The sequence below is a fragment of the Natator depressus genome, chromosome 11 (assembly GCF_965152275.1).
Source record: "Natator depressus isolate rNatDep1 chromosome 11, rNatDep2.hap1, whole genome shotgun sequence".
NCBI classification, from domain to species: domain Eukaryota; kingdom Metazoa; phylum Chordata; order Testudines; family Cheloniidae; genus Natator; species Natator depressus.
In genome coordinates, this window is record NC_134244.1 from 17,507,741 (window position 1) to 17,529,753 (window position 22,013).

General features: G+C 44.0%; 1 protein-coding gene and 1 long non-coding RNA gene across 12 annotated transcripts in view; one reads left to right on the plus strand and one right to left on the minus strand.

Annotated features, from left to right (window-relative positions):
* Positions 1-9,702, plus strand: part of LOC141995822 (uncharacterized) — a 33,616-nt gene extending 23,914 nt beyond the window's left edge. For both annotated transcript variants that reach the window (XR_012641405.1, XR_012641404.1), the window contains exons 2-4: positions 4,363-4,434; positions 8,228-8,427; positions 9,081-9,702. This is a non-coding gene — a long non-coding RNA (uncharacterized LOC141995822). The remainder of the gene's footprint in view (positions 1-4,362; positions 4,435-8,227; positions 8,428-9,080) is intronic.
* Positions 1-22,013, minus strand: part of NCKAP5 (NCK associated protein 5) — a 587,437-nt gene that overhangs the window by 372,789 nt on the left and 192,635 nt on the right. The gene's annotated exons all lie outside the window — the stretch shown is intronic.

Genomic DNA, 22,013 nt, shown 5'->3' on the forward strand with positions numbered 1-22,013 from the left:
TATCAACAATATGATTCACGGGCAACATCTAATGAAAATTCCAACTTGGGTTTCTGGAGACAAAGGTTCTTCTTTTTATGGACTCACTGGCAAGCCCCATCATAGACTATATCCTTGTGTACTATTGTTGCTTGTCTAGTATTATTTGCTTGTGTGTGTCTGTTGCCTAATGGCTGGTCTTTGTTCAGCCATTTATCTTAATAATTCAGGAATGGAAGGTGGTATTACAATGGGGACAGTACATTATCCCATCTCTCCACAAGGTGACAATAAATGTCACAAAAACTCAACCATCATATTTTATGTATCTAATGTAGTTTTTATATTCCAGGACCGAAATTGTTCTAAGCAATTGTGTAACATTATAGGGCTTAGCGTTGGGTGAGAATAGACGGTTCTCAGGAATACAGCTAAGCTTTTAATAATTTATGGATTTAAATGACAACAAAAGAAATAAATTAAGCTAAAAACAACTTAATATACAATTACAGCTATGTAAGTATAAAAATCATGATCCACAAACACCTATTTCTGCTTGTGAAAAACTGAGTAGCATACAATCAAAAAGATAATCATGTGATTACCAAAATAAATTTTGCACACACTACTGTACATTTTTAACTGCAATTATGTCTACAGTAAAGGAGGTTTCTTCAATTGCACCTCTGGCAACACTACAACATAGAGGGGGCCTGATGGTTAAGTCAATTGGAATAGTATTATTGGCAGGATTTCTACAATGAGGATATGATGAAATGTTCTAGCATATGTTTCTGCCCATGGTAATTATTTTGTTGTTCTAATAAAAAGCTACATTCACTCTTCAGAGGTTGGTTGATAAAACCACAAAAATTCCTCTTATAGAAATTCTCTGAAGTAGGTAGTAGTAGACACCTGTTCCATGCAAATGGAAATAATCTCAGTAATATTTTGTTGAAAGTTAGCATTGTTGGTAAGGAACTGAATATTATGAAGCTTTCCAGTAGTTTCCTTATCTTTCCCAAACCCCAGTAGTAGATTCCAAATATAAGGACAGATTATGCAGCCTACTTAAACAAACTTCCCGTGAAACGGATTTTGTGCTTTGTTACAATAATATAAAACTGGAGAAACTCCATCAACTTCAGTGGCATTAATCTGGGTTTTACATCACTGCAATGGAAATCAGAATCTGACCCGTTGGCTTTATCTTGGGTCCGTAAAGTGTCTGTTTTAATAGATTGAGTTAAATTTTACATGTACAGTCATCATGTAAATTAGATAGTGAGCTTTTCTGAAGCTAAACTGAGAAAAATCATTGTGCAGAATGGGTATGTTATGGCTTAGAAAAGCTACACTATGCAATTGCATAATGATGATTACTTGTGGTACCAAGTTGTTTGAAACAAACTTCCTTGTAATGAATAGCTTTTACTATATCACATATAGCAGAAATTAGTATTAATAACCCCTTTATATCTTATTTTACTGTAATATGAATCACTCCTGGTTTATACTTGAGTGCACTTTGCCCTGCAGCCAAGAGAATCAATAGTTTTATTACGCACAATTCTACTGCAATAATGTGAACAGTTAATTTTATCGCTATTTTTGTGAAAAATATGGTCAAGTGCACAAAGTCAATTGGGAAAAAGAAAATATATATTTATTTTGTATATTTTTTCTGCCTTAATGTCAAGTTCTTCCCATGGCAAACCTGACAAATGATTCAATTTCTACTTAGAGGTCTGAAAGCCAACAGCAGATGATTTGTCAGTATGGCGTGAAGATCAAGCACAACTCAAATATAAATTTTGTGGTTAGCCCAAACATCTCATCTGTGCTGTGACTAAAAGGTACAATACAATGATTTGCTGTTTCAAAAGCTCTGGAAGTACTGTACTTCCAAACCTAGGTTTGCCCACTTTCCTACCTGCACATGTGAAAGCAGCTGGATTTGGTCCCTATCTAATACTAATCCACCTAACCCCTCTGAACTGCTCTGGGATAGCAGTAGGAGTCAGCCTTTAAAAAGGTTTCACATGAAAGGGAATAATTTCCAAATGCCATAATCTATTTATGCAGTGTAATTGTAGCTGTTTTGGACCCAGGACATTAGAGAGACAAGGTGGGTGAGGTAATATCTTTTATTAGACCAGCTTCTGTTGGTGAGAGAGGAAAGCTTTCGAGCCACAAAGAGCTCTTCTTCTTCTGGTCTGGGAAAGGTACTCCAAATATCACAGCAAAATGAAAGGTGGAACAGATTGTTTAGCATAAGTAGTCAGCACACAGGTATAAATAATGGTGTGCATAACACCTTCAAAAGATGAACCTGGAAGCTTAAATTCATAACTCTGCTAGACACTAAAAATCATGGATTGAACAGAGACACTGGATTTATGGTTTATTACAACCATATGTAACGCACTAACCCCTTCTTTTTTGGTCTATTACTGCAGACGTGTTAACGGGCCTCTCTGCCTTGAATAGTCCTTTATTATTATTTTATAAGAATGTATTTACTGTTTAGATTTTATGAAATGCTTGTAGGTTGCTGAATGCATTAAGCTCACTTGCAATGTCTGTATTCCATAGTATAAGAAAATATATGTTTTGCTTTACAACTTTGAAAATGTTTGCTCCAAACTTGTGAAATCAGGCATGGGAATAGTTTCCACCGACCCATCCCCACCAATCCAGGACTATCAACATCAGATGGGCCATCAAGGAACATCGCAATAAAAAGGATTGGTTAACAGACCCATCTGCACCTGCGTGCAAGAAAGCTGAGTCCTGTGGGCTTGAAGGCTGAATGAAGGAAATAAAACAAAGCCACAGGAAAATTTCCCATTTTTTTGGTTGTTTGAACTCTGAGGATATGTCTACACTGTAATAGAAGCCCAGGATTAGTGGGACTTGAGTCAGCCTACCTGTGTTAGGGAACCCTGGGCTTGAGTGACTACATTGTATTTTAACCCTAGAATTTTCTGACTCATGCTCTAACCTAGGGCTCTGGCATCCACACCGCAGTGCACAGACCCAAGTCAAAGCAACCATATTTCAGAGTGCCTAGCGCCCCACTCTCGAAATGTGGCCACTCTAGCCCTAAGATCATGGTGCTCTGTGAGAAAACTTCCCTGGTAATGTGCAGGGTGGGCAGTAATCAGCTTGCTTTGCAAAAGGCTTGATCAGTTCGCTCTCCATTGCGAGAGGGTCTCCGATAGTGTGCTTGCAGATCGGTGATCAGAACAGAAGGAGTTAACACTGACCTGAGCTGCTGCCGTTTGCAAAGGGGACGTGGCTTCCATTTTCAATAGAGTGGACAGCAAGTTGTTGGGATAGAGAGGACTAAGGAAGTTATTCCACGGAATTGTGGGATACTTCCAGATGACTCCCAGGAAGTGAGTCAAGTGGGGCTGCGTCTACGCTGCAAAGCAATAAGGCTCAGACCCTGCGAAAAATATCCTTCCCATAAACACTAGAGAAGGAACATCCAGTTACTGAGTAGTGACAAGAACCATTTAGATTAACATTACTGGTACAAATACTATTGATAACCATTTTAGAAAAGTGGAATAGATAGTAGAGAATGGCCTGTAGCACTTTGATTTAATTTTTAAAAAGTAAGCTGCCCAACTGCATTTCAGAGATGCTAAACACCTCAACTTTAAACTGAGTCAATGGGATCAGTAGCTGCTCAATACTTTTGAAATTCAGTTATTAACTGTCTAAAGCTGGCAACCTATCTAGTAGTGTTATATCACAACTTTGTTGGAAGGAAATTTTTGCTTATTTGAAGCATGATAGAGCCAGCATTTCACTCACTGAGTAAACTCTCATATGATGGCACAAAATCACTTCATTTTAAGGTAACACTTTCACTAATTGTGTAAAAATAATAGAAAATCCAAATAAAACTTCCCATTATCTAATCTAGATTATGTGGGTAACTGGGAGAAGGGGGTGTAGAAAGTGCACAGCCACCCACAATGATGCCTTGTGGTCAGGCAGGAATCAGCAGGTCATCTCCCCATTGGAAACTGGATCCTGCCCTTCAGCACCACTGACCCCAAAGATATCCAGTCCTCCTCTTCTGCACAGGGTCCCAGAGCAGTCAAAGTCTATTCCAGCAGACCTCTCAGCTTAGGTGAAGGCCCATAGTATTGTAATGTCCTCTGGGAGAGGGTAGGGGAGCCCCAGGCCTGCCCTCTCCGGTCCAGGGCCCAACGGTGGGGGCAGCTACCCTTGACACATTAGGGTGCTAAGCTGGCACCCTCCCTGGATCACTTCCTACTCATCGACTTTAGTTTCAGAGACTATACTACTTCTACCAACTCTCTGACCTGCACGCTCATTCACTTGACTTCTCTCTCTCCTTTGTAGATTTTCACTGATCTGTGAAGTCAGGCCTCAGGCAGGGAGCTCCTGGGCAGTACATCCCCCTCAGAGCTCAAGGTAGATGTCTGCTCCCTTTCATTACCTCCCTTTGAGCTGCTCTCCTCTCCTTTTTAAAGCCCTGCAGGTGTGGCTGGGTGGGGCTGCCTGCACCCAGGGCTGCTCCTTAACCCCATGCTCTCCATGTGGTTTTTGTAAACTCATCAAAGGGAAGTATACCAAACCCATATGGGCACTAATGCACAGTTCTATAAAAGCCTGTAATTTTGTTGTGTTGCTGCATAAGCCTATAAATGAATCTAAGCATGTTTGTTCACAGAACAAAATATGAAAATTCCCACTGTGCAGCTGTTTTCCTGTAAAAATGATAATTAAATGGTTGTTAGATAGCAAAGCCATCTAAAACATTCCTTTTTTAAGAAAACAGAAATTAGTATCTCACATGCGAACTCGGATCCACCATCCAGTGTTTTGATATACCAGATGTGTATTTGTGTTGTGCTAGCTAGGACATAAACAAAACAAAATATCAGGAACACAGGACACTGTGAACACTTTCCCACTTATTGTAATGCAGCAAACGTAGGACATCCTGGTCCCAGAATACAAGGAGTGAAAGCTGGAGGTTAGAAACTAAAATTGGCAAAATGAAATATATTCTATGGATCATTTAATAAGTTTGTAGAGGTCACAGTCAAATATATTAATGATCTTTGCAAAATTGAGAAAAGGATTAAGATTATAGGTCCTGATCCAGCAAATTACTAATTACATGCTTAGCTTTAAATCAGTGGTGTCAATAATCAGTCCTAGTGGTTGGAGTGTAAGTCACAGCGAGGCAGGGGGTTGGGCCTGGGCTACAGGTGGTGCTGGAATCAAGAACCAGGACAGGCTTGGGTCAACACCTAAGTCAGAGTCTGTAAACAAACCAGAATCAGAACTGTAGCCAGAGGTCAAAGCTGGGTGGTCACAGTCCAAAGACAAGCCAAGTCAATATTCAAGCTGGAGTCCAGATACAGGCCAAAGGTCAAAGCTGGGTAGTCAGAGTCCAAGGTTTTGGGAAGGATCAGGAAGCAGAGATGAGGCTGGAGCGGGTCAGTGATGAGGTTGGAGTAGGGCAAGGACAATACTGGGTCTGGGGTAAGGGTAGGGGCAGGCTGGGAGTCTCTGGAGTGTGGGGCGTGGCAAGGCAGCAGGACAGTTCCTGGCCAGACAGTACTGTTGCTCAGACTGATCGACACCTCTGGTGGGGTTGTGGAAGTAGCTGAGCCTAGCGTCATGTGACTCAGGCTCTGCTTAGTGATAGGTTGCTGTTGCTTGCCAGACGGCTGAGTCACTGCAGACTCTGTTGAAGTGGTAAGTCAGTGCCGCTGGGTTGTTGCTGCCTGAGTGCTGACTCACCGCAGCACCTACTGAGAGTCTGGGGATGGGCGGGCACAGGCCCGCCCACATCTAAAGGTCCCTCCCCTCAGCCTAAGGGTAGGAGCTACTGGGCCCAGGTCTCAAGTAAATATGGGGGACAACAAAAGATAAAACAGGAATGGGAGTGAGGGTCATAGGGTCAAAAGCAGGGAGTCAGAGCGGGACAATGAGCAAAGATCTCTGGACAGTGCCCACTGCTCCTCAAAGGCCTCCAGGGAGCCAGTGGACCATGGGCAGTGGGTATAATAGGCCAGGGTAGGCTAAGCCTCCCCTGGTGCTGCCACAGCCGCTGGACTCCCACTTGTGGGATTTTGGGGTGAAGTTTTTGATTTCTTATGCTTATTTCTATTTCTTATTATTTCTTATTTCTTATATTCTATGATTCTATGATTTCTCATGCAGGTTCTGGGGCAGCTGAGGAGGCAGTATGTGCTATTCAGCTTCCCAGGTTCATTAGTAATCTCCCTGGACTCCAGGGAGATTACTGAGAACCCAGGAAGCTGCGTAACACATACCACCTCCTCAGCCATCCTGGAACCCGCAAGGTGGATATCAAAAGCTCAGGTTCTTCTCCCAGAAGAGAAGAAACAAGAGCTTTCCCTGTGGCGTGGCTGGGGGGAGGCCTCCGGCTGGCTGGGGGCTCCTCTGGCTAAATGGTGGCAGGCTTGAGGCTCCTCTGGGGCAGGGGTGGGGTCTCGGGGCTCCAGCCACAGGGCAGAGTGGTAGGGGGAGGCTAGGGCTCTGGCCACGGGAGGGACAGGGGACAGAGGTGGAAGGGGCAGAGCTGGGGGCTAGACTCCCAGAAGGGGGGATCTGCCTGCCATTCATGCAGTAGATGTGGCCCAGAGGAACTCTGCCCCGGAGACGTGGTCTCACCACAGCAGCTGAGTGAGGAGCCCTGGTTTGGCTGTGAGTTTGCCTCACAAATGGAACTACTCGTGTGCTAAAAGTTAAGCTCATGCTTAAGTGCTTTGCTAGAGTAGGGCCAGTGGGCTCTGACCAATGTGGCAGTTGGGGTTGAGCCATCCCACTCAGTCAGGAACTCTGCCGTCCAGAAGCAATCTGGCCCAGCTACACTCTTTAAGGTAGTGCAGTGTGTACTTCAGCTGTGGCAGGCCACAGCTGTGCTCACCAGTGAAGGAGGGAACAAGGATATAACTCCGTCTTCTCCACGCTTCCTAAACCACTTGTTGTGACTAATCTCATGCCATTTATTTCCCTGTGCACCCACCTGAGCACAAGGACTCAAAACTGTGATTGTCCCCTCTGGGGTTTCAGGCATGGCCCCATCACTGCCCTTCAGAGCAGCCCTAAGCTGGGCCAGAATGGCCCCTCCAACATAGCTGCTCCACCAATAACTCCACCAGGAGCATAAGTAGTGCAGAGAGCCTTACGTTGGTACTCTGCAGCAGGGTGAATTTCACCCAGTAACATTGCCTTTTAAACCAACTAGGATAACTTCACAGTTGATCCAGACCTTCATGCCTCAGGGTATAAGATGTTTGTCACCTGGGTGTGGGAAAGTTACATAATCAACAATTGTCCAGAAGCCTGGTGGCTTCATTTTCCTCTGAACTGTCAGGCAATTGTCCATTATCAAAGACATGGTCCTACACTAGACACACTAGTGGCCTATTCCAACATGGCAAGTCCTAAAAGTCCTATTTTCTTACCCCTGGTCTACACTAGGAGTTGAGGTCGAATTTAGCAGCGTTAAATCGATTTAACTCGCACCCGTCCACACAACAAAGCCCTTTTTTTCAACTTAAAGGCCTCTTAAAATCGATTTCTTTACTCCACCCCCGACAAGGGGATTAGCGCTGAAATCGGCCTTGCCAGGTCGAATTTGGGGTACTGTGGACGCAATTAGACGGTATTGGCCTACGGGAGCTATCCCAGAGTGCTCCATTGTGACCGCTCTGGAGAGCACTCTCAACTCAGATGCACTGGCCAGGTAGACAGGAAAAGGCCTGCAAACTTTTGAATTTCATTTCCTGTTTGGCCAGCATGGCAAGCTGCAGGTGAGTGCAGAGCTCATCAGCAGAGGTGACCATGCAGACATCATCAGCAGAAATGACCATGATGGAGTCCCAGAATCGCAAAAGAGCTCCAGCATGGACCGAATGGGAGGTACAGGATCTGATCACTGTATGGGGAGAGGAGTCTGTGCTATCAGAACTCCGTTCCAGTTTTCGAAATGCCAAAACATTTGTCAAAATCTCCCAGGGCATGAAGGACAGAGGTCATAACAGGACCCGAAGCAGTGCTGCATGAAACTTAAGGAGCTGAGGCAAGCCTACCAGAAAACCAGAGAGGCAAATGGCTGTTCTGGGTCAGAGCCCCAAACATGCCGCTTCTATGATGAGCTGCATGCCATTTTAGGGGGTTCAGCCACCACTACCCCAAACCTGTGCTTTGACTCCTTCAATAGAGAGGGAGGCAACACGGAAGCAGGTTTGGGGAATGAGGAAGATGATGATGATGAGGTTGTAGATAACTCACAGCAAGCAAGCGGAGAAACCGGTTTTCCCGACAGCCAGGAACTGTTTCTCACCCTGGACCTGGAGCCAGTACCCCCCGAACCCACCCAAGGCTGCCTCCCGGACCCGCCAGGTAGAAAAGGGACCTCTGGTGAGTGTACCTTTTTAAATAGTATACATGGTTTAAAACAAGCGTGTTTAATGATTAATTTGCCCTGGCATTCGCGGCCAGTACAGCTACTGGAAAAGTCTGTTATCGTGTCTGGGGATGGAGCAGAAATCCTCCAGGGACATCTCCATAAAGCTCTCCTGTATGTACTCCCAAAGCCTTTGCAAAAGGTTTCTGGGGAGGGCAGCCTTATTCTGTCCACCATGGTAGGACACTTTACCATGCCAGGCCAGTAGCACGTAGTCGGGAATCATTGCAGAACAAAGCATTGCAGCATATGTTTGCTGGCATTCAAACAACATCCATTCTTTATCTCTCTGTGTTATCCTCAGGAGAGTGATATCATTCATGGTCACCTGGTTGAAATAGGGTGCTTTTCTTAAGGGGACATTCAGAGGTGCCCATTTCTGCTGGGCTGTTTGCCTGTGGCTGAACAGAAATGTTCCCTGTTGTTAGCCATGGGGAGGGGGAGGGGTTAGCCACGCAGTGCGGGGAGGCAAAATGCAACCTTGTAACGAAAGCACATGTGTTATGTATGTAATGTTAACAGCAAGGTTTACCGTGAAAGAGTGTACCCATTGTTCTATGAAATGTGTCTTTTTAAATACCACTGTCCCTTTTTTTTCCTCCACCAGCTGCATGTGTTTCAAGGATCACAGGATCTTCTCCTTCCCAGAGGCTAGTGAAGATTAGAAGGCGAAAAAAACCCACTCGCGATGAAATGTTCTCTGAGCTCATGCTGTCCTCCCACACTGACAGAGCACAGACGAATGCGTGGAGGCAGACAATGTTAGAGTGCAGGAAAGCACAAAAGACCGGGAGGAGAGGTGGCGGGCTGAAGAGAGTAAGTGGTGGGCTGAAGCTGATAGGTGGCGGCAGCATGATGAGAGGAGGCAGGATTCAGTGCTGAGGCTGCTGGAGGATCAAACTAATATGCTCCACCATATTGTTGAGCTGCAGGAAAGGCAGCTGGAGCACGGACCGCCGCTACAGCCCCTGTGTAACCAACCGCCCTCCTCCCCAAGTTCCATAGCCTCCTCACCCAGACGCCCAAGAACGCGGTGGGGGGGCCTCCGGCCACCCAGCCACTCCACCCCAGAGGATTGCCCAAGCAACAGAAGGCTGGCATTCAATAAGTTTTAAAGTTTTAAACTTTTAAAGTGCTGTGTGGCCTTGTCCTTCCCTCTTCCACCACCCGACCTGGTACTTCCCGCCTCCACCACCCCTCCAGGTGCTTCCCTCCTCCACCGTCCCTCCCAGGCTACCTTGGCAGTTATCCCCCTATTTGTGTGATGAATTAATAAAGAATGCATGAATGTGAAGCAACAATGACTTTATTGCCTCTGCAAGTGGTGATCGAAGGGAGGAAGGGAGGGTGGTTAGCTTAAAGGGAGGTAGAGTGAACCTAGGGAGGTGGGGTTCATCAAGGAAAAACAAACAGAACTTTCACATCGTAGCCTGGCCAGTCATGAAACTGGTTTTCAGAGCTTCTCTGATGTGCACTGCGCCCTCCTGTGCTCTTCTAACCGCCCTGGTGTCTGGCTGCGTGTAACCAGCGGCCAGGCGATTTGCCTTAACCTCCCACCCTGCCATAAACGTCTCCCCCTTATTCTCACAGATATTGTGGCACGCACAGCAAGCAGTAATAACAGTGGGAATATTGGTTTCGCTGAGGTCTGAGTCAGTAAACTGCGCCAGTGCGATTTTAAACGTCCAAATGCACATTCTACCACCATTCTGCACTTGCTCAGCCTGTAGTTGAACAGCTCCTGACTGTGTACGGCTTCATGAGCCATGGCATTAAGGGGTAGGCTGGGTCCTCAAGGATAACTATCGGCATTTCAACATCCCCAATGGTTATTTTCTGGTCTGGGAATAAAATCCCTTCCTGCAGCTTTTGAAACAGACCAGAGTTCCTGAAGATGCGAGCGTCATGTACCTTTCCCGGCCATCCCACGTTGATGTCGGTGAAACGTCCCTTGTGAACCACCAGTGCTTGCAGCACTATTGAAAAGTACCTCTTGCGGTTTATGTACTCGCCGGCTTGGTGCTCCGGTGCCAAGATAGGGATATGGGTTCCATCTATGGCCCCACCACAGTTAGGGAATCCCATTGCAGCAAAGCCATCCACTATGATCTGCACATTTCCCAGGGTCACTACCCTTGATATCAGCAGATCTTTGATTGCGTTGGCTACTTGCATCACAGCAGCCCCCACAGTAGATTTGCCCACTCCAAATTGATTCCCAACTGTCCAGTAGCTGTCTGGCATTGCAAACTTCCACAGGGCTATTGCCACTCGCTTCTCAACTGTGAGGGCTGCTCTCATCTTAGTATTCTTGCACCTCAGGGCAGGGAAAAGCAAGTCACAAAGTTCCATGAAAGTGCTCTTATGCATGGGAAAGTTTCGCAGCCACTGGGAATCGTCCCAGACCTGCAACACTATGCGGTCCCACCAGTTTGTGCTTGTTTCCTGGGCCCAGAATTGGCATTCCATGGCATGAACCTGCCCCATTAGCACCATGATCCCCACATTACCAGGACCCGTGCTTTGAGAGAAGTCTGTATCCATGTCCTCATCACTCTCGTCACCGTGCTGACGTCGCCTACTCGCCCGGTTTTGCTTTGCCAGGTTCAGGTGCTGCATATATAGTGCTGGATAATGCGCGTGGTGTTTAATGTGCTCCTAATTGCCAAAGTGATCTGAGCGGGCTCCATGCTTGCCGTGGTATGGCATCTGCACAGAAAAAAGGTGCGGAACGATTGTCTGCCGTTGCTCTGATGGAGGGAGGGGCGACTGATGACATGGCTTACAGGGTTGGCTTACAGGGAATTAAAATCAACAAAGGGGGTGGCTTTACATCAAGGGGACACAAAAACAACTGTCACACAGAATGGCCCCCTTAAGGATTGAACTCAAAACCCTGGGTTTAGCAAGCCAATGCTCAACCCACTGAGCTATCCCTCCCCCCGGTATTTCAGGCAGGACTGAATCTCCATTAAACTTTTCAAGGTGCCCCTCACCGATACCTCACCGAAACGATTGTCGGCTGTTGATTTCACAGAGGGAGGGAGGAAGGGAGGGGGGAGCAAATGAACACAAAACAAATCTGGTCTATTTCTTGTTTTGATCCACTCCATCTATCTTTTACATCTTTGGCTGGCAGCAGACGGTGCAGTAGGACTGCTAGCCATCCTCCTCTCCTGCCTGCTCGGCAGAAGATGGTGCAATAGGACTGCCGGCAGGACTAAAGAGAATGACCTGGTCGAGTCACTCCTATTTCAGTCCCTGTGCCCATATCTGCCCAGGCGCTCCCAACCGACCTTACCGAGGCGGCCAGGAGAACCTTGGACATGATGACAATGGTTTTCAGGCCTATTGCACTGTCTGCTGCCACAAGGCAATGAGCTGCTGCTGTGTAGCAATGCAGTACCACGTCTGCCAGCACCCAGGAGACGTAGGGTGACAGTGAGCTGAGCGGGCTCCATGCTTGCGGTGGTATGGCGTATGCACAGGTAACTCAGGAAAAAAGGCGCAAAACGATTGTCTGCTGTTGCTTTCACAGAGGGAGGGAGGGAAGGAGGGCCTGACGACATGTACCCAGAACCATCCGCGACAATGTTTTTGCCCCATTAGGCATTGGGATCTCAACCTAGAATTCCAATGGGCGGCAGAGACTGCGGGAACTGTGGGATAGCTACCTACAGTGCAATGCTCCGGAAGTCAACGCTAGCCTCGGTACTGTGGAAGCACACCGCCGAGTTAATGCACTTAATGCACTTAAAGCATTTAGTGTGGGGACACACAAAATCGACTATATAAAAACGATTTCTAAAAAACTGACTTCTATAAATTCGACCTAATTTCGTAGTGTAGACATAGCCTTAGGGAAATATTTAAAAAATAATAATAATAAAGTTAGTCAGTAAACTCTGTTGAAACTAGCAACCTACAGTAGCAAAAACCAGAAGTAGCTAGTGACGCTGACCAGAGAGATGAAGACCTAAGCTATGATCCCATGAGGGGAGGCACTAGTTTATCTTTGAAGGACTTTGGAAAGCTGCCTGGGGTTAAGCTTTAGTTCTGGGGAGAGCTCCTCTGGAGAATATTATAATGTTTAAAAAATATTTATTTTTCATTATCATCCTGCTACATAACCTTCTGATGGAATAGGCTTTTTCCAACAGCCCCCGGGGAGATTATATATATATAATATATATGTGTATTTTAAATGTGTCCAAGTGTTAGGAGAATTGGGGATTTAAGTGAGCTATCTGTTATCCAATATTATTCAGCAGTGCACTAAAAATAAAACACATGGAAAAAATATAAAAGCTCCTTGTATTAGGTATTTCTGTCACTTCCTTCAGCACTGCATCTGGTGCCAGACTGCCCACCTTTAGAGTTAAATAACTGCTATTGCTAAACAGTGCAAGCCAATGAAAGGAAGGTCTTTTAAAACAGCTCTTTTCACCAATTTACTATTTTCTTACATGATTTCAACATGGTAGTTTCATTGTTAATTTTATTAGCAATTAAAATCAAACTGCACATTTTAAAAAACTTTCAGTGGAGCAAAAAACTGGCAAGAGCCTTCTTCTCATGCTGTGTGCATTATGAACATTCTGGTGAAAACAGTAATGATGGCTTTAACAAATATGTTGAGCAGATTTCTTAATTGTTCAAAATTACTTAAGCCTGAGTGAACAGTTCATATTAAATCTCAGCTGAAGTGATTAAAGCTGATTTACCAACTCTTCTGAAGCCAGTTATTTTCATAAAAATCAGCTGGGTCTCATTTCTGCTGCTGCCTAGTTTTGGCTTTGCACCCATTCAAATGTCACTATCCACATATATGAGAGTAGAGTTTAATAAAGCCTGAAACAGCACAAGACAGTTAAAGAGACTGATCCTGCAACCCTCGGTCTTGATGAGTAGACACAGTGGATCTACTCATGGGACTACAACTCAACATGAATTAGGGTTGCAAGACAGGGGCAGACTCTCAGCTGGGGTAAAACAGTTCTGTGGATTTATGCCGCTCTACATCAGCTAAGGGTCACAAATTGGGCATCTAGCAAGGCAGGAAGCTCAAGCCTGGACTCTTGCTTCCAGGGCTGGTGGAGACTGGGCATTTTCTAGAGGCACTTTGTCCTCATGTGCAGAAGTAATGAGGCAGGTGAGCAGCATATGGCTATGGACTGGCTAATCTAGGAGTGATCATGACAAATTCTATCCAGCTCTCTCACCTGGAGGAAAGTTGTTGGAGAATGAACATGCTTTTTTTATTAAGGGACATTGCCAGGGTTTTTTTTTCTCTCCCTCACAGGCTTCACCTCTAGATAATATGTCTCTGAGATGGGCCTTGTCATGCAAGAAAAACCACAGGAGGTAGCTGGATAGCACTGTTGTAGGAGTAAGATGATCTGCAAATGGAGGAGGAGAAGGTAGCCAAAAAGGTAACATAATTTGCCAATTTATTCTGCTCACACTCACCAAATTAATTTCAACTTGATGCTTTACCCTACAAATCCCTTCTTGCCCTCATCCTAATCGTCAAAGAGTGTGATTAAAAAAAACCTCATAAAAAGCATTTACATAAGACACAGAACAGAGTTTCCCTACTGGCGCTTCAGTGTGAAAGGGAGAAGCTAAAGAGGCAGGAATAGAAACATTTCACCATCCCCAGGGGAATCCTGTTGCCATGGCTCATCCAGATGAAAAACAGAGGGCCAGCTCTTCAGCTGCACTAAATAAGCATATCTCCCTTGACTTCAAGTCGTAACTATTTTAATTGTTATTTATTGAGTGCTATAAGTTTGCATGGTGCTGCACAAACATAGAACAATAAAATGAACATGTTGCCTCTAAGAACTTCCCTGTAAGAGCTGACCAAGACATTGTTCATGCCTTCCATTGAAGTGTTACAGACCTATTTAAAGTTCTGTTTTTTTATTCCTCGCTAAATCTGGAGGACCAGGTAGTGGCCACACTGATCCATGCATGTGTCATCCCCACGCTGGATTGCTGCAACTCATGGTATCTGAAGCTGAATGTGAAGACAATGCACTGGCTCCAGCTGGTACAGCCTTCTTCTCCCTGGCTTAAGCTGTTGTAAGCATCGCCTGATGTGCTCAAATCCCTCCACTGGATCCTCGTCAGCGTTTGATGCCAGTATAATGCCTTGATCCTAATGTTCAAAGCAACTGATGGATCAACTCCCCACTACATCAAAGACCAAATTTCAATCTATGAACCATTGTGACAGTTGCACTCCTCTGCAACATACAGATCACAAAGCTCACAAGGAAGCACCTGAGAGCTGGGGACAAAGCATCCTTGGTCAAGGACTGTGGAACCATTTCACATAGGCGATAAGGTGAATTCAGATTGTCCGTCTTTAGGAAATGTTGCAAAACCTTCCTCTTTGAGAAAGCCTTTCCTCCATAAGTGATGCTCACAGTGCAACATCTCTTCTATTCCCAAACCACTACCAGCTGCCCCCTCCTCAAAAAACAAACAAAGAGCAGAGTTTTGATCCCAAGCAGGAAACAGACTCCATAGAGTCCACTAGGGACTTTGCTCTTGCTATTGATTTAGGTGGAAGGTGCTCAGATACTATGGTGGTGGGTGGCAGTATAAAATCCCAAAATGACTGAGCTGGACAGACAGAACAATTTTAGAAACAAGACACTGGGGGGGGCGCAATATGCCCATAGTCCATTTAAAAATGTACATAACTATTTTAATCTGTTTATCTGATGGATTATTAGTGGAAGATTTTGCAGAAGAAGTGGACAGATAGAAGGGATATGAATGAAAGGGGGGGGGTCAATTCCGAATGGAAGGGATAACAAAGGGTGGGGAGGAAAACAGGAATGAAAAAGCTAAATGAATGTGTCTAGAACTTAGTTTTCTTGCTGGCACAAGCATCTAAAAAAGTTAGCAGTCAGCACTCCTTCTGGGCCACAAATCTCCCTGGTGGTGGTTGCTTGCAGGAGTGGTATCTCCTCCTCTTAAATCTTGAGCAAGCTATTCTGTTTGGCTGCATGAATAAAAAAATGAAGTAAATGCGTTTTGTCTTGAGATGACATACCAACTGTATTTAATTCAAGACACAGAGCTGCTTGCTTGCTTGCTTGCTTGCTTTTCTTGCGGATGAAATACATCAGGGAGAGTATGGCTAATAAGAAAAATAGAGTACTTTAAGCCTTTACTGGAATTAACCTGAGATGGGACAGAATGATCGATATAATGCCAGAACGTTTGAATTTTGAATGCTAAATGAGTTAGTTGCTGAGTATTAGTAGCCCAGTTTAGGAGAACAGTGTATCAGATATATATGCTGTCAATGTGATTATCAAAACTAGACCTTATGAAGATAAATAGTATTGATAGCATCATAATCATGTCTCCTTTATAGAAGTGGATATCCATTTTTCATTATTATTAGAGGTCAAAACTGGACATCCTCTCTCACTTTGTATTCAGTCCTTATTCAGACGAAACTCCCACTGATACTAATATGAGATTTCCCTGAATAAGAACAGAATAATAAGTAAATCAGGATGTGGCCTGTTATGAATTAAGTTTAAGCAGAGTTTTTTTGCCCTGATCCTCTGTTGTAGCCAAAGAGTATAAAATGCAACATAGGTGGGGAAGGAGGTTTGCAAAGGCAGCTTTAAGCATTTCCCCTTATTTGGGCTGATCTCCGGTATAAGTAAAAGTAGTAGTTCTAGGGCTCTTCTAATCTGCATTGGGTGACGAGACAGCAAATGTGAAAAATCGGGACAAGGGGTGGGGGATAATAGGAGCCTATATAAGCCCAAAATCAGGTCTGTCCCTATAAAATCGGGACATCTCATCACCCTAAATCTGCACCAACTGCCAAAGATCCCAAAGGCCATTACAGCAGCCACAGATAGCTGGGTGAGGGAAGTTCTGAACATGCTCTTAGTGCCAGCCAAAGGAATGGCAATAGGTGCTGGTCTAGGAACTACTGTGCTGTCTCTATGTCACCATAGGGTTCCCTTTCAGCAAGGTGGTTCAGTCATGCCAGGTTGGCTTTTTTGTGCTGAGTTGTGGTGTAAAGTGGTCAGACAGAGGAGAGAACCTGGTCCTTTGTACGAGATCTCTACATAACAATACAGTCCAACTGAATCTGGCAACATTTATTTTTGTTGAATGATCTAAGTTTTAGGAGCTAAGGAAACATTCAGATATTTCTAAATTGCTAATGACTAAGTGTAATTTTAGAAGGGGAGAAACTATCTGACAGAAACCTTTGTATCTTAAAGATGTCATGGGTGAAAAGGTAGCCACTGAAACCGAAAGAAGTTTACTAGATAGCAAAAGCAGACAGTCAAGTAAATAAAGCTGTAAAATAAATACTGTGCAACATGTTTATGAATTTATCTTACACAATATATACATTTTAAATGAAATAATTAGCTATAATCTTGTTTGTCAAATCCAATTTACATTAACAAACATCACACAGTATAAGTACTGATGCCATATGTCCAGAAATGTTAACAATCAGAGAAATGCAACATAAAAATTGAAGCCTTTAATTAATCAACTTCTGACTTTCTCAGGTAATTACAATTTCTGAATAATTTTTCATTGTTTTTATGAGTATAAATCAACCAGAACACACTGAAAGTAGGTATTGGTTGGAAGCATCAGATTTGTTTATACATATGGTACTTGCATGTGACTCATGGAAGTGATGGATTGAAGGAGACAGGGAGCTATAACATGGATGGAAAAGCATTCATAGAATCCATCTGAAGGTTTGGGGAAATCCAGTGAAGAGTTTCTGTGGCTATCACAGATGCGGAGTGTTCATTTGCAAAGACTACTCTGGTTGCATACATATAGAGGGCTACTTAACCTGTGTATTCACTCAAAATAACCGCAGTGTATAGCTTAAAATTGTCATCCATGTGAGCAATATGTAAATCCCAAACTGGATATTTTTGTCCCCTTTCCTTCCTCTCACTACCATGACCATCCTCACATACACATTGCAATTCCTGGCAGAGTGCTACATTATAGAAATATATTAAAAATACTTTATAGTGCCTTCAATGTGAAGCTTACAAAATGCTTTAGAAATGCTACATATGCATAATCACAACAGCCCTGTGAAGGAGATAAGTACCATTATGTTATCCATAATAACTGAGGCACCAAGATTTTAAATGTAATACCCAAGGTTGCCAGAGTGGCAAAGCATGAAAAACCAGCCAGGATTCCCAGCTTTCAGCCACTCGGCTCTAATCACTAGCTTAGTCTGTTATCTAACAAAAGCAATACTGATAAAAAACAGCTGCAAAGCCATATACAGTAGCTACTGGATGTTTTGGCCTGTCATAAAAACAGAGAAGTGAAAGACTAGCAAAGAAAGGGCAATGTGAGTGCAGTGGTGAGGTTTCCTTGACTCCAGACATCCTCCCCCCTTGCCTCCCTTTTGCTGAGACTGCTGAAAGGAATCTTCCTTTCATTGTTTCTTGCCGTCACTCTGTCTTTCTTTCGCCTGTCTGACAGGACGCTTTGCTCTAGCCACAAACTTTTTGATTGGCGAACTGAACTTGTTAAGGCAGGTTTTTGAAGTAACATCTGCTTAACTGTGGCCAGCTCGGCTGGACTGGCTTGCACATGCATAATAGCACTCCAGTTATTTTATAAATATTGACTTCAGCACAGCTACATCAATTTGCATCTGCAGAAAATTTGCCCCTACCCCCGGTGTAACCTACTATATATTCCACTATACATATATTAGATACAGTATACAGAGAGAGAGAGAGAGAGAGAGAAACAAAGAGTAAAAAAGCAATGTAATCCGAAGGGAGTGTCCTAAAAAACCATTTTCTTTACACTTTACAATCTATTAAAAATAGAACAATAAAATCCTAATAAGTAAAAAAAAAAGTCAAATTTCTCCTAGAATTTATTTTATTTACATACACACGCACACACAAACACACCATGACTTTGGTTCTGCTCCTAATAGGGTCCACTGAAAACCCCTAATTTAAATGGGAGCAGGATTCGGCTCTAAAGCAAAGGGCCATATTAAATCCAGCTGCCCCGAGGGTGCTCAAGTTGAAGGAAGTCATGTAAGAAACACCCCACTCTGTGTCCCTGCATTCTAGCCACACCTTGGAGAGCAGGAATGCTCCCCACTAGCACCCTGACAGTGGAAGCACTTTAATAGCTGTGGGGAGTTATTAGGTGAAGGTAGAGCCATGTCCTCTATTCTTTCCTGGCCAGCTGATCTGGCTGGAAACACAAAAGAATGCAGTAATGTGTATTTACCCTGCCTTCAAGGAGCTCTGAGAGGTATCTTTCTTCCACAGGAAGATTAAGCCCTGGTCTACACTACAGAGTTAGGTCAACATAAGGCAATTTACATTGACCTAATTATGTCAGTGTACCACTATAGCCTTGCTCCCGCCTTTGTAAGTGCCGTACTATACCAACATAATAACAGCACCTCCACAAGAGGCATAGGGCTTATGTCGGTTTAGAGTGTCTGTGTAAACACTGCGGGTTACTTACATCGGCTATTGGCTAACATTGGTGTCAGCTACCCCTCTTCCCCCGACTCCTGGCTCCCCATTGGGCTGCTGCATCCTGCCTCGGCTCCCACCTCCCTTCTTGGAGCCAGGCTGCTCCCTAGGCTCCCGTCTCCCCACTCCCAACCGGGCAGATACCCCAGCTTCCCACTCAGAGATGAGCTGCCCTCAGGGTCCTGACTCTCCACTCCTAGTCGGGCTACTGCCCGAGCTCCCTGTGCGTGGTTTCTGGCTCCCAGCCTGGCTGTCCTCTGTGCTCCCAGCTCCCCATACCCAGCTGGGCTGCTTCCAGCAGGGAGCCATCACAGAGCTCCCTGTTGAGAGCCTGGGCAGCAGCCATGCTCCCAGCAGGGAGCGTGGAGCTGGAAACCTGGGTGGCTGCTGTGCTCCCCACAGGGAGCCGGGAACCCAGGGGGGCACCCAGGCTCCTGGTGGGGAGCAGGAAGCTGAAAGCGGGGGGGGGAAGCCAAGCTCCGGGTGGAGAGTTGCATGGAACTGGCAGCCCGGGCTCTCAGACCCCCACACTGCCCCGCTAAAGAAGGTGGAAGCAGCAGTCCCAGTGAGGATGTGCACCACAGACAGAAGAAGGGTAGTGTGGAAATGAACCAATGTGGTGGCTGTAAATTGACCTAAGTTTTTAGTGTAGACCTGACTCCCAAATGTCACCCAGGAGTGCTGGAGTTCTTCAATGCACTCAACACAGGCTAGTGACTATGGGATATGACTGAGCCTAAAGAAAGGATCAGTGCTAAAATGTGGGCCAAATCACACTCTCCTTATTAATTCAGAATTCCCATTAACTTCAGTGATAGTTTTAAATGAATAAAACCCAGTAAAGATCACAGGATTGGTCCCTGTTTTATTTGTTTCCCACAAATGGAAAAAAATACTGCAACGTATAATGCACTTTCTTATAGACAGCAACTAAATTATGCATCTGGGTGAGGAAACAAATTTTAATACTTGTTGCAGAACAGGTTTACAAGTCACATATCTGATAACCAGCTCTAATAGCAACGCACTGCAGTATAGCCAATAAACTAACCCTGGACTCCACGTTATAAAGAAAGAGTTTACATTTCCAGCATGAGACAATAGCATGTACCAGTGTAATCTAACCCTCTCTATTCATGGGATTAATCATCTGAAGTCTGGCATTTCCTAAAGATTGTATAGGCTAGACACCATCATGTGACCTTGGCTGATTTAGGACAGATTTAGGACAGATTTAGCAAAAGGAATATGCCAAATTTTAATGTCAAGCTATAATAAGAAAATTCAACAAAATCCCAGACAGGTCTGAAATTAAAACTGAAATATTTGTGCCTATGTGCCTATTAAACACTTAATAGGTCAAACTGTGCTCTTTGTTACACCGATTCAGTCCTGCTAAACTCAATGGGTATAAACAGCGGGCACTGGGATGTGTCACTGGGATACAATTCACCCCATTGCATGGGCCTTACACAAGACACTCTGTGCTGCTACAGCACTCCAACAGCCCTGAATAAGGGATAGATGTGTTGCAAGGAGCCATGCCGGGATGTATTTCTGTGTGCTGGTGAGGTGACTATGCACCACTTCATGATAGGTAATTGTGAAAGGTTGCTTTGGTGGTAAACCAGGAGAGGGACAGTTTGATCCATGCTTATGACAACAATAGATACAGTGGCTTGGAACGTAGAAGAGGTGCAGAGGGGCAGCAAACACTATTATCAGCCTATAGTCAAAAGTAATGGATGAAGAGGAGCTACACTGCAGCTCCACATCCTCCCCTCTGGTAGGATGGGGTCAAGATGGCTTTTGATAGATCTCCCCTGGAACACTTACAAAAAGCCAGCTTAATTGGGTTTTACATGTCATTGTAGAAAAAAGTGGAAATGAGTAATTTTTCTCTCTGGTTGATAGTTAAATAAATCACACAGTTCCCCCCTCACTGCTTGCACATGAGGGTTGTATTATTAATCATATTATTATGTAATTTTATACAGAAAAGGACCAATGCATTACTTATCCCCCGTGCAGCCTTGCAACTTCTACAGGTGGTTTTCATTACACATATTGTGGATACTGAACAAGTCATAAAAAGTAATAATGTTACACAAGTTAAATTAATTTTGTTTCCTCTATAAAAATCTTAAACTGAAAACTTTAATGTAGCTCAGCATTTTTTGTATCCACAGATGCAGTAAGGTATAGGACTAGTACACAGTAAGAGGATACCTTCTCAGCTGAAATCATGACATTCTAGCTGTTCATCTCTTAGTAATACTAATGAAAATTGTGTAGTTAAATCCCCGCATACTGAGTTGAAAACACACCCCTAAAAGCTACATGCCTAGAAATATTCTTTAAGAAGGTATTGCAAAATATTCTGTTTATTCTAATAAGACTGAACCATATACAAAACTGTAGAAAAGAAGGCTCAAAATATTCAGAAATATAGGCTTAGATGAGTATTTGTGAACTGACTGCAATTCAGGATATATGGTGACAATTCAGATTATCCTTACATGTTAGCTTTTCATTTTTATAATACATATTGCAAGTGAACATTCCAAAAATATATCTTTACAATAAGTATCCCTTCTACATTATGTCTAAAATACATCAGTATAATACTTACTGTCCATTTGTCTTAAATATGATCCTTTCAGTCTGCAGGAGATTTAATTCTGACTTAACGTGATTTATTTAAACAATGAGCGAGCGAGCGAGCATTAGCCTTTAGGCTTCCACTAGACTTGTTCTCATCACTGGATCTGACTCACTGGAAACAATGCTTGTATAATATTTACCTGAATTACAGCACAAACATTATAAAGATCTTTATCATGATCAACTGGAAAATCTAGGGCTATAGGTTATGAGTCATGTTACTGAACTGGAGGCTCTATTATAGACTTTGAGAAGTTTTAGCCACTTGAATTGTTCTAGTGTGGAAATACCATCAGACTTTTCCGCAGCAGCTGTGGTTCTCA